This window comes from Notamacropus eugenii, chromosome 4 (assembly GCF_028372415.1).
Source record: "Notamacropus eugenii isolate mMacEug1 chromosome 4, mMacEug1.pri_v2, whole genome shotgun sequence".
In the NCBI taxonomy this organism is placed as follows: domain Eukaryota; kingdom Metazoa; phylum Chordata; class Mammalia; order Diprotodontia; family Macropodidae; genus Notamacropus; species Notamacropus eugenii.
The window spans coordinates 202335233-202349688 of NC_092875.1; the positions used below are offsets into that span (position 1 = coordinate 202335233).

Here is a 14456-nt window from a genome sequence, read left to right on the forward strand (position 1 = left end):
AATGAAGCATACTCTCATCACATTTGGCTTAAGGAGGGAATAACATGCACACTCAATTTGCTATGAAACTCTATCTTACACTACAGGAAAGTAGGGTAGAAAGGGGTAAGTGGGGCGTGGGGGAATATAGAAGGGAGGGTAAATGAGAGGAGAGGGGAGTAAACACTTTTCAGGAGGGGCAAGGTCTGAAGAGAGAACAGAATAAACAGGGGGCAGGACAGCATGGAGGGAAATATAGTTGGTCTTTCACAACATGACTTTTGCAGAAGTCTCTTGCATAACTACACAAGTATAGCCTATATAGAAATGCTTGCCTTCTCAGTGAGGATGGGTGGGGAGAGAAGTTGGAATTCAATGTTTCAAAAATGAATGTTAAAAACTGTTTTTACATGCAACTGGGAAATAAGATATACAGGTAATGGGAAATAGAAATCTATCTTGCCCTACAAGAAAACAGAGGAGATGGGGATAAGAAAACGGAAGGGTGTGATAGAAGGCAGGGCAGATTGGGGGAAGGGGTACTCAGAATGCATGGTGTCTTGAGGTGGGGGGAGGGGAGAGATGGGGAGAAAATTTGGAACACAAAATCTTGTGGAAATGAATGTTGAAAACTAAAAATAAGTAAATAAATTTTAAAAAAGAGAGATCCCAAAAGGAAAACTCCTAGAAATATTGTTGCCAAATTCCAGAGTTTCCAGGTCAAGAAGAAAATAGTACAAGCAGCCAGAAAAGAACAATTTAAGTATTGTGGAAATACAATCAGGATAACACAAGATATAGCAGCTTCTACACTAACGGATCAGAGGGCTTGAAACATGATATTCCAGAGTTCAGAGGAGCTAGGATTAAAACCTTGAATTACCTACACAGGAAAACTGAGTATAGTACTTCAGGGGAAAAAATGGAAGTTCAATGAAATAGAGGACTTCCAAGCGTTCTTATTGAAAAGACCAGAGCTGAATAGAAAATCTGACTTTCAAATACAAGAATCAAGAGAAGCATGAAAAGGAAAACAGGAAAGAGAAACCATAAGATACTTATGGAGAGGGAGGGAGGGACGGAGGGAGAGAGGGAGAGAAGGAGAGAGGGAGAGAGGGAGAGAGGGAGAGAGGGAGAGAGGGAGAGAGAGAGAGAGAGAGAGAGAGAGAGAGAGAGAGAGAGAGAGAAAGAGAGAGAGAGAGAGAGAAAGAGCAGAAGACACAGGATGAGATGAATATGAAGAGATGATACCTAAAAAAGAAAATTAAGTGTTGAGAGGAATGTACTAGAAGACTAGGAGAAAGAGAAAGGGAAAGGTAGAGTGTAGTTAATCATCTCACATAAAAGAGGCAAGAAAGAGCTTTTACAATGGAGGGGAAGAAGGGGAAGGTGAGAGGGAATAAATGAGCTTTCCTTTCATCAGATTTGGCTTCAGAGGGGAATAAACATATACATTCAATTGGATATGGAAGTTTACTTTACCCTACAGGAAAGTAGGGGGGAAGAGGATAAGAAAGGGGGGATAATAGAAAGCAGATTGGGGGAAGGGCTAATTGGAAGCAAACACTTCTGTAGAGGAACAGGTCAAACGAGAGAACAGAATAAATGGAGAGTGAGACAGGATAGAGGGAAATAAAGTCTTTCACAACATGATTGTTATAGACATTTTTGCATCATTAAACATGTATAACCTTCTCAATGAAGGTGAATGGGAGGGGGAAGAGAATGTGGAACTTAAAGCTTTAAAAGTGAATGTTAAAAATTGTTTTTACATGCTACTAGGAAATAAGATATATACGTATTGGGGTACAGAAATCTATTTTACCCTACAGGAAAACAGAAGGTAAGGGGATAAAAGAGGTGGGGAGAGGGGATTGGAGGAAAGGGTAATCAGAACATATGCTTTTCTAGGGTAGGGGACAGGGTAAACAGAGAGAAAATTTGAAATTCAAAGTTTTGTGGAAGTAAATGTTGAAAACTGAAAATAAATTAATTTTAAAAAAAAGATTATGAGTTCATTTTTTAACATACTGAGCTTGATGCCCTGGAAAGACAGCCAACATGTGAATATGTCAAATATCTAGGTGGAAATAAAACGATTAGTGTCCAGGATGAGCTATTTATAAAGAGATTTGGTAGTCACCTGCATAAAGAGTGGCAAGTGAACCCATGGAGAAGAATGTAGTATAAAGTGTGCAAGTCACCTAACTTCTTTGTGTTTCACTTTTTGAATCTATGATACCTATAGAACTTACCTTGAAGGGCTGATGTGAGAAACAAATAACGATAATGTATACAGAGTGCTTTGCAAACCTTAGAGTGCTATATAAATGTATTATAAAAGAGGAAAAGTGGCCCAGAACAGACATTTGAGTGACACCCAAATTCATAGTGTCTCTAATCATCATTTGTCTCCCATATCAAAGAAAACTGAGAAGGAATAATCTAACAGGTAGGAGAAATACACTTCAATAATTCATAAATTCCTTAATTTCATAATCCTGTCAAAAAATTCCATTAAGTACAATGTAAATATGTTATTTTTAAAATTTGAAATATGATCTCCTACAGAGAGTCATGGAAATGACCCAAGGTTATAGCTCATAAGTAAACCAAAATAAAGGTTTAAGTAGTATACATATATATGCATAAGTATATTATACTATAATATTAATAAAAATTGATATAACATACTACAGTAGAATAAAGTTTTAGATGTTTTAGATTGACTTAGTTTTAAATGTTATTTTACAATATGGCAATTCGCTTTGCACTTAAAAAATTTAATAATATTATACAATAAAAAATGAAATTTGCAAATTTGTTATTCCCCTACCAGATTATAAGCTCTATGATAGTGATCCTGCCGTAACAGAATTCTGTACATTGTGTACTACATATAGTAAGTGCTTAATTATTTGGTGAATATTAAAATTTAATGAGAAAAAGTTTGTTCAGTAAATACCTATGGAGGTTGGAAAGAGGAGTAAATAGCCAAGAACAAGAACTGATAAGGTTACCTTATTATCTGTTGTGCATATCCTCTACATGATATCAAGTACAGTTTCCAGCAAGAGAGGGAGGGAAAGAAAAAGGCAAAGAAAGGATTTATTAAATTCCTACCACCTTCTAGGCACTGTGCTAAGAGCTTCACAAATAATATCTGTTTTGATTCTCACAACAACCCTGCTAAGTGGGTGCTATTATGATGCCCCTTTTACAGATGAGAAAATTGAGGCAGCCAGTAAGTGTCTGAAACTGAATTTGAATTCAAGTCTTCTTGCCTTCAAGCCCAGAACTCTACATCCTGTGGTATCTAGCTTTAGTAAGTAAACATTTGATTGATGCCTGACACAAACAACAAAGATTTAGTGGCAAAATAGTAGATAAGATGCAGAATCACAAAATCTTAGTGTTAGAAAGACTCTTGTAGGACATTATAAGTAAGGAGGATTTTGTTATCCTTTTAGAGTTCAGTTTCTCAGGACCATGGCCATGGCAATGTCTAGTTTCTAGGTGTTAGATAACTCCCAGAATAACTCCAAGGATTGTAGATAGCAATTCCTAGAATCATAGTGAGAGACAGTCCTACTGAGTCTAGGACATGAGAGATGGGATAACATAATGTAATATTTACTAAGCTTGCACAGAATGACGATATTGCTAAAGTTAACTTGTGAGCTTAACGTTGGCAAGATGCCTTCTTGGTCTGTTGCCCTACAAAGCAACTGGTCAGTGATTGAGGAAACCACAGGGAATCCATAGGGGAATCTGTGTGTGCCTTAACCAGCCTGCATCAAGGCTTGAAGGGATTTAGGGAAGTGCACAAGCTGTGCCTGTCTCAACTGACCCCACCAAGATGCAGGAGTAGTTGTTCCCCCTTCTCACCAGACCCTGTGAGAAGAGTGATTAGGGAATGCTGCAGGAGCTGATACTTCCATTATCAGCAACCCTTTGAGAAAACTGGACTAGAATAAAACTGACTATTAACCCCTCCAAAGGTGTCTGTCTGACCAGATAAAAAAGGGAACCTGTTAGAGGCTAGAGTCTGAAAACTCCAGTGCCTCTGGGGTGTTTGTTATATGCAAAACAGACATCTAGTCCAACTCATACCAAAAGCACAAATCTCTTCTTCAAGTTCCAACAAGTCATTCATTTTAAAGAGATGTAACTCACTTCCTATAGAAAGAAACAACTCCACTTTTTGACTGTTTCAGTAAGTACTAAGTTATCCCTTAAACTGAGATCAAATATGACTCCCTACAAATTCTAGCTCTTGGGATAAACATAACAAATCCAATCCTTATTCCCCATTAAAGACCTTCAAATTCTTGCAGATGGCTTATCAAGCCTTAAGTTTCTGTTTTCCAGACTTAAAAGTTCAGATCTTTCAACTGCCGTTTGGAAGGTAGGTTTCAAATATCCACATCATGACAGTCACTATTTTCTTTTTTATCTCTTCAGAGAAGATAGGTATAAACATTATTATTAAAATGTGACACCCAGAATAGTACAGCAGGAATGCCACCTCCCTTCTGGACTCTATTTTTTATCAACTTGCTTTGTCTTTTTTGGGATGCTATATCATATTACTGAATCATACTGATCCTGAAGCCTATTAAAACCCACACCAACTGTTTTCTAGCTTCCTCTTATCCTGTAATGTGCAAGGCAATCAGTACAACATAATGGATGCTAGTCTTAGAGCTGGGAGATCTAGGTTCAGAAACTTCCTCATTCTGTAACTGGGCAAGTCATTTAACTTCAGAGCCTCAGTTCCTTCATCTATAAAATGGAGTAAAAAAAAACCAAACTGTACTACCTAAATTCAAAATTATTGTTAAGGAAAGCACTTTGCATACCTGAAAGTGAATAAATGTGAGATTTTTTTTTATTACATACAGTTGTCTTTTAACTCTACAGTAGGACTGTATATTTTTCCATTCAATTTTATCTTACATACATGGTCCACATTCCAGATCCACTGACATCACATAGAGGCTTAACAAATGCCTCTTGACTACTGACTGCCATTTAATTTTATCAGCTACTGTTTTTAGCTTATTATCTGCAAATATCAAAGCTATGTCTTCCTCCAAGTTTCTGATAAAAACTGCAAGATGTTATGCAGTTTTAATTAAGAAAACTGCTTAGTATGAGAAGCAAAAAATCTCCAAAAGCTGGGTATTTAAACTACATGGAGTATGCAGTAACATACCAAAGAATGTTCAACAAACACCACTCAGATCTAAATGTCTTTACAAACACTAACTTAATATTCAAGTAATAATAAACAAGGTATAGCTTATGCTCCATAAATATAAAAGAATTTCAGTGTTGAAGGGACTTGGCTGCCATCTAGTGTGAACCAAACCTAGAGGAAAAAAAAATCTTCCAACATTCCCCACATGTAACCATTCAACTTTAGTTTGAAGATCTCAAGACAACAAACAATCCACCATTTCCTGAAGCAAACCTTAATTCATTGGGAAGTCTTTCCTTATATGAAACATCAATTCCCTCTCTGAAACTTCCACTCATTGCTCCTAGTTCTGTTTTCTAAGATCATGCAGGAAAATTTGACTTCTCTCCACGAAGCTTTAAAATACTTGGAAAAAAAAAACCTATCATGTTGTCCTCCTCAGCATCCTCTTCTCCAGAATAAATCTCCCTAATAACACCAACAGATAATCATACAGCATGGCCCTTTAGATCCTGGATGCCTCTGTCTATAAGAACTCCAGATTATCTACATTTTTCCTAAAATAGGATACTCACAACTCAACATAACTGTCCTGTTGTAGTCTGACTAGAGAAGAATACAAGGGACTAGCACTTCTTCATTCCTAAAGTTATGTCTCTTAATGTAGCCAAAGACTGAATTAGCATTCTTGGATCTTAAATCACACTGCTAACTCATGCTGGGCTTAAAGTACATTAAAACCATCAGCTTTCCGGAGACAAACATATGTCTCCCCCACACTGTACTTATGAACTTGATTTTTTGGACCTAAATACAAGACTTTACATTTATCATTGTTAAATTTCATTATCTTAGATTTGGCCCAATGTTTAAGCCTGGTATTTCAATCTGTCATCTGCAAAGTTGTTAAACCTTGATCTGGCTTAAACACAAGATCAAGCACAGATTTCTAGGGCATTCCCCCAGGAAACTGCTTCCAAAAATGTTTCCATGGTTACTCTATAAATCTGGCCATTTGATTATGGATACAGCTTTCAGTAATTTTATCTATCTCATGTTCTTTCCATCTTTTTCACAAGAACTGCATATGAGATTTTATCAGGTGCTTACTAAATATATGTAATCAATATAATTCTCCTAATCAACAAGTTTATTAAATGCCATAAAAGAAAAAAATTGATTAGTATGGCATGTTTGTATACAAGCCACACTGTTCTTGTCTCTTATTACTCTTTTATTTTCTACATGTTTACTAACCATTTCCTTATTAATACATTCTAGAATTTTGCCAAGAAAATGTCTAGTGTAACGTCTGCACACTGTTTTCTTCATTTTACTTAAAATGGAGACATTTGATCTCCTTTTCCACAGTCTCTAAGATAGTGTTATAATTTACTATCTCTCACTCCCCCTCTCATCAGTCTAACTCTTTAGGAGCTCTTTCCCCTACGAATATATTAAGTCTCTTCCAATTTTTTTAAATAGGAAATTAATTTTTTAAAAAATGCAGGTTACCAAGTTTGTCAAAACCTGAAAAAATGCCAAATTACCCCTGCCAAACAGGTTACTTATTTTTAGCTATAGAGTTTAAGCTTATGAGTTTAACAAGTCATTAATAAAATAGTTGCCAATTGTCAAAATGTATTAAGCACATAATATGTGCCAGGTACTTATTTCATTATTGACACAGAGGTCACATTTTAATAGGGAAGATAATAGAGAGAGAACAGACATAAAGTTAATAAATATAAATAAAATACCTGCAAACAAAATACTTTGAGAGGGAGTGTACCAGCTATTGGAGAGGATCAGGAAAGGTTTGATAAAGATGGTGCATGAGATAGGTCTTAGAGGAAAGAGAAGACTCAAGGAAGCTGAGGGAAGGAGGAAAGCATATTCCAAACATGTGGGAAGGCCCACAAAAGTAGGGAGAGGGAAGATCCTGTATGAAATACAGAGAGCACAGAACAGCTAGATCTGAGAGAAGCTGGGGGGAGAGTAACATCCAATGAGACTAAAAAGATAGGTTAGGGCCAGTTTGTGCAAGACTTTAAAACCTAAATAAAAGAATTTATCTTTTGCCCTAGAACCAACAAGAATCTACTGGAGTCGACCAAACGAGGAGTCACATGGTCAAATTTGCACCTAAGAAAAATTAGTAACAGTGCATAGGACATATTGACATGGGTTAGATACCTGAGGCAAGGAAACTAATTAGTAGGTAGTTGCAATAATCTAGGCAAGAGGTGATAAGGTATTAAGGGACTGAAGTAGGGTAACAGATATCTAAGTAGAGCTCTGTACTATAAAAAATGCCTAGAATATTTATTTTTAAAATATTTCTTTAAACCTGAATCACTGTGACTGGCTGGCTTCAATCTTCTAGATACTACAAAAGAGACACAAAGCAAGTTAAATCTCTGGTATATCTATATACATACAAGCATGTAAATGCATGTGTATACATATATATGTGAAATATGTAAACACATGTATATACACACATATATAACTATGAACACATAAAACACATGCATGCATATGTATATTCAATTGTATACATACATTCACATGTATAAACAAACATCCACATTTATTTTAAAAGCTGAAGTGCTAAGGAATTGTAAGGGAAGAAAGGAATATGCATATACTATGTGCCAGGCACTGTGCTAATTCCTTTACAAAAATCATCATTTTATGCAGAAAGCAAAGTGCTGTCTGAAGATATGTTCAGCCTAAAGGTAGGTTATTTATTTGTATATGAAAACATTTTTAAGATAAAGAAAAAGAAAGGAGGATAAAAGCTGAAGTAAACATGTCAACAGATAAGAAGTAGAAATTATACACTGAGGCAATCTCCATGCCATAAAGGCATAAAAAGACTGAAAAGAAAAGTAATATTACAGTTTAAAAAGGGATGGAAAGAATTTCACATGTTGGAAAAACAGGCAATTTTTGTAAAATTAAAATCCAAACATTCTAAAGTACTAACAAACATGATCAATTTGTAAATCTATAAGCCTATAATCAATTCTTTCTCTGGTCTGTCAAAAGAATCATTAGATAGCATTAGAAAGAACACTGAAATAATGCAATATTATATCTTTGCAAAGAAACATTCACAGACAAAACATTGAATGTTATTCACTGCATAAATTATTTCTGCCAACTATTTTCCCTCTAAAAACATCTCACTAGCTAAAATACTCTTTACCATCTGTGTAATTACCAATAAAAAGTCCAAAACTGTCAGTATTGGCTTCATATCCAGACTTTATAGTCCACCAAGGCATAAGTCTTTTGCCTAAAGCACGATGCAGAACTAAACACTGAAATAAGTATCCATACTAATTCATTATACTCACCAGATAAAAAGATTTTGCAAGGTATTATAATGGTGTGAAATTTTAACAAATATCTCATATATGCTAAGAGATATTTTATACTTTAACAATCAGTACTACACATAAGAAATAAAAACAAATACGATCTTACTCGAGAGGATACACTCCAAAGTTTCTTATGAATAAACTAAATGCTTTACCTTTAACTATTCCCTGAAGGATATATCCTACATAAATATATACAAAAACACAAACACGCTAACTTGGATAGTTTACAATTCTAAGAATTTCTAAATCTCAATGAAACCAAAATGTGTAAGGAGACTGACTCTTCTAGTCTCATCATATACAAAGACACATAAATCTATGCTATCTTTACATACATATATATGAATATGCAAATGTGTACACAAAGGGATGAGAGCCTCTGTTCTGTCATTTTCTCCCTTTCTTTCCTCCTCCACTTTCCAATATCTGACCCCAGCTTCATTACTATTAGAAATTTAGTTCTTAAATAGTCCTAAGTGTGAAGATGAAGGTTTTCTTGAAAGAGATAGTGACATAGCAAGTTGACTATCTATAAAAAAATACACAGAATAATATTTATTTTGTGTGTACATACATACATACACACACATTAGCTAAATGTAAGGCGCTAGTCAGTCAGTCAATAAACATTCATTATAACCCAAGCACTGTGCTAGAAAAATTGGGAAATCTCAAGAAACAAGAAAAGGCTGGTTCTCATAATAAAACCAACATCCACAAACTTACTAACAGCTACCACTTACATATTACTGGAGTACTTTCTATATATGCCACCTAATTTGAACCTTACCACAAACCTGTGAGGCAGGTACTATTATTAGTCCCATTTTATAGATGAAGAAACTAAGACTGAGAGAAGTTAAGCAACTTGACCGAGATCATATATCTAGTAATTATTTGAGGCAGGAATGAAACTTGTGCCTTCCTGATTCCAAGTCTTGCACTTTATCTAACCATTCAACTTCCAAATGCCAAATATGGAAGAAATTTAAGTATGATGATCTCTAAAGTCTTGTAGAACTGTACAATACATTATTCTTACAAAAATTTAGAATATGGTTAGGCTTAGCAAAACTTAAAAGGCACTTATGAGAAAAATGATATGAATCTAAAAACAAAATTCTCCCACCCTCCCCCAAAAAATATGAAGAACTGAAATGACACAAAAAGTGTTGTCCATAAGGAAAAAATAAAATAAAATTGTTGCAAAAGAATTTATATGGTAATTCATGGATTATGTTATAAAATAAAATTGATTAAAAATAACAACACCCTTCATCCTAACTTATTTGCAATATCATTAGGTTCAAAACAAACTTATCTGAATTTTTAAAATATATGATCCTTATTTCATGTAGTACTATAAACCACAGGAATTTAAGATTTCATCAGCATGGGAACTCTGACCAGCAGCAAAAATTGACAGATAAACCAGAGTCAAAAAGAATGAAAGGCAGAAACCAGTACCAATAAACACTGACTTAAAAATTTTAAATAAAACATTAACAAAAACTCTCCAATAACATATCAAAACATGAGACACTATGACTAAGTTGTATTTTAGAGCACAAATGTAAGGTTTAAACTTAATAACATGAAAATGATAAATATAATGAATCATATTAATTATAAGAATAGAAAAATAGTATCAGAAGATGAAGGAAAAACTTTTGAAAGAAACCCACACATTTCTGATAAAAACAGTAGAAAACATAGGAATAAATGGATCTTTTTCCTTTATATAAGTAATATCTATCTAAAACCAAGAGCCAGTTCTAAATGTAATAGGAATAAAGCAGAGATGTCTCCGGTATGATGAAGAACAAAGCTAGGATGTACAGTATTATCAATATTATTTCCATAGTGTTGGAAATACTAGCTTTAGAAATAAAACAATTTTAAAAAAAATTTGATGGAGTAGGTATGGACAAGGAATAAACAAAATTATTTTTTTTTTGTAGATATGATAACTTTACTTACAGAATCCTAGGAAGTAAACTAGAAAAATTAATTGAAACAATAACTTCAGAAAATTTTCTGGCTATAAACTAAATATATATATTATATATACATATATGTAAATCATCAGGGTTTTTGAATACTACAAACAAAAAAGAGAAAGAGAAATTCCATTTAAAAGAACTATAGAATGTGAATGTAAAAAATACTTGGGATTCTACCTAACAACATACACAAGGCTATATGAATGCAACTACAAAACAGTATTTAGAGGAATAAGGACAGACCTAGATGATTGGAAAAATTACTATCGGTGGGTCAAGTCAATATAATCTCAACTCATTCTCCAGACTGCTCCATTCTGGCCCTCTCGAATATGCCTGAGACCTATTCTCTAGACTGGTGGAGTTGTTGGCTGAGACCATCATACCATAAGAGACCCCAGCAACGTTCACTTCACAACCAGCTCAACTCAATCTTCAGATGGCTCCACCTAATCTGAAGGAACAAAAGATAAAGAATCTCAAGAGAAATAAGGAAAAAAAAGAATGGGAAGGGAAAAGCCTACCAATATCAGAACTCAGAACTATACTATAAATTCGCAAACAAATTCTAAGTATAAGTGTAAAATATAAGAAATTATATTCTATTTCCTTCTCTTGTCCACAGCATACCATCAAGTTATCATCATTCTTTCTTGGCCAAAGTTCTAGAAAAATTTATCTAAACTTGTTCCCTCCTCTTCCTCACACCCTTACTTCTTAACATTTAACAGTTAATTCTAAAGATATTTTCTAAGTCCTATTTGATCCCTATTTAGGTTTTGACCCTATGGAATTTCCTAAATTATCTTTCTCTCATGACTTCTACAATACTGACCTTTTCTGATTCTCTTCCTAAATAAAATTATTCCTTCAAGATTTTGATCCTCTCTTATCACCTTATAGTAGTTATACCCCAAGGTTCTACACTGGGATGCCTTTTCTCTCCAACCTGATCCCTAGTAATATAATTTAATCCCATTAATTCAGATACCATCTCCATGAGGATGACTCATTCTATCTTCTTTTAAAGACTGCCCCAACAAAGTCACAATTTCTTTCTTCCACTCCAGACCTTTCTCCTATCTTCAACCTCTCCTTATCTACTGCTTATTTCTCTACTGCCTACAAACATGCCCAAGTCACCAATTCTTAAAAAATCCTCACTAAAAACCCTCATGACATGCTACAGTCCCTTCAAATAAGAGTTTGATATTTCTCCTCCCTTTCAGAGCCAAACTTCTAAAAATAAAAAATAAAAGTTAACGAGTAGTGTTGCTTCCACTTCTCTCACTTCCCAACTCACTGAAATTCTTCAAATTACCAACAACCCTTTAATTGCCTAATCTTATGACCTTTTCTCATTCCTACTCTGAAACATTCCGGTTCACCTCACTGGGGTAGATCTCTTTGCTTCAAACCTCTCCCAAATCTAGTCAGTCCTCTACTCCTTAGCTAAACTGATCTTCCTAAAAAGCAGACCTCCCTACTTCACTCCACTATTCAATAAATTCTAGTACCTCCTTATTAATTCCAGGAACTAATATAAAATCCTGTTTGGATTTCAAAGCCCTTCACAAACTGGCTCCTCCCCACCTTTACACCCTTCTTATATTTATATACTCTGCAATCTAGTAGCTTCTGCCTGTTCCTCATATATGTTATCTCCTAAAACTCTGTGATTTTTTTTACTGTCTATTCTACAGGTCTGCATTCTCTGACTTCCTTCAAGACTTAGCTAAAAATTCTACCTTCTACAAGAGGTGTTGATCAGTCTCCCCCATTGCTAGGGTACGTTCTCTGAGATTACCCTGTATGTATCTTGTACATACATAGTTATTTATATCTTGTCTTTCCCCTGTGAGTTTCATGAGGGCAGGAACTGTTTTATGTTTTAGCCTTTCCTTGTATGCCCAGAGCTAATTTAGCACAGTGGTTGGCATATAGTAAACACTTAATAAATGCTTGCTGACTTAAACACTCTTGCTTTCTTGCGTTTTGTGACACTTATCTCTCTTGGTTTTCTTTGTATCTGACAGCTCTTTCAGTCTTCTAATATTTTATAGCACTTAAAGAGCCTAGTGAAAAATGGATTAGAGAAATAATAGCATGGAAATTAAAAAAAATCTAAGAATGCTATTGCAATAGTCTAATAGCTTGTATAAAAGCCTTTGTAATAAAATTTAGAAACCTTCATTCATTTAGCTAACTCTTCAAAACAGACAGCTTTAACTAATAAGAGATATGGATATAGAAAATAGAAGAACCACCACTTCAAAATGCATAAGAACAGAAGAGACTCAACAGATATACTGTTAAAAGATACCTGAGATGGGTTTGATAATCTCTAAATTTTCAAATGAATAACTATTACTTATAAAAATTGTAAGTCTCCTCAAAGGATCTCATGATTTTATGCAGACATCTAACAGAAAATCAAAAACAACTACAAAAAGACAAACCAAGAATTTTCGCAAGTTATAGTAAATTAAAATTAAAATATCTTTAGTTCTTTATGTTTAGGATAAATATAAAGCAAAGGCTCCGAAATACAAAATGATGAAGAAAATAATCTTGACTATATCCACTGTAAGAAAACTAATTATACATAAATTCTCCTCTCAATATAAGGCTCATTTCATATCTAATGGTAACACCTTTTATGTTTCCCAAATAATATTTAGGGTACTAGTGATATTTAAGAAGAGTAAGCCAGAAAAAATTCATATTTGAGGAAAATAATAGGAAAGAAACCATAGCACAGTGTCAATTCAAATCTGAGTCCTAAATTTTAAAAGATAAATTCATTTTGTTAAAAAATAACCTCTTTAAACTGAGATTTGTAAAACTTAATCATTCATAAACTTAACAACTCAAAAATTTCCCTATCTGCTTGCTTGTAATGCAGGAGATCGTACAAATGGTCATTACAAACAAGACACACAATTTATATTGCTTAATTTTACTTAATTATTAGAAAAATGAAATTTTTTTAAACTAATTCCTCTGATAATTAAAAATTAAATCAATCAATTCAACACTCTACTGCCAAAACTGTTGGCAGGTGCTAAACAAGTAGTAAAATTTATTTTCATTTTCCCTACTGATCATACCTTCTCTTTTTAGTGATACTAATGAAGCACAAAAATCATCAAATTATAGGGAAAGGGAGAGACAGGAAGTAGCAAATGACATACTAGTCCACAAACAGGAAAATCAACCACTGAAAATTCAGTTGTCAGCTGCAAATAAAAACGCTTCTTCAACATGAGATGACTCTTAATGTTTTAAAATAGAAAAAAAACTCCAAAAACGTCAAGAGTATTTCCATGGACTTCGATAAAATCAGCACAATCAGATTTCATTTCCATTTTCAGAAAGGTTCGTATGAGAATGTCAATCTGCTTCAACAGGTTTATTTGACAGCTCCAAAAATACATAGACCATAATTAAGTACAAAAAATAAGCCACAGCAAAGCAAGAGACCACTATTAATGCAATCAAAAAAAAAAAACCAGTAAGTTATTTATTCATTTAATTGAACAAATATTTAAGCACCTTCTGTGAGTACAAAGTTTAGGTTTACTTATAAAAATTCAGATTTCAAGAACAAAATTTTATTGCAAAATTAATCTCAAATAAGTGAACAAAATTTGACCTAAGCAAAGAGAAATCTCTTAAATTACTTTTTAGAGTAGCAGTTAGGTACTTCTTTCCATTTTACTGCTTGAGACTTCGCTATTCACCTTAGATTATTAAAAGAAAACCCAAACACTCTACATTAGCTATGCCAAGTGTATATGTAATTTTCTTTTTCAAACTAAAGAGCAACTCAGTCCTTTCTTATTAGAATCAAACTATTGAGATTTTCATTATTAACAA

The 14456-nt window shown here is 33.9% G+C and overlaps 1 protein-coding gene across 7 annotated transcripts in view; it reads right to left on the reverse strand.

Moving 5' to 3' along the window:
- Positions 1 to 14456, reverse strand: part of ATP9B (ATPase phospholipid transporting 9B (putative)) — a 481309-nt gene that overhangs the window by 375740 nt on the left and 91113 nt on the right. The gene's annotated exons all lie outside the window — the stretch shown is intronic.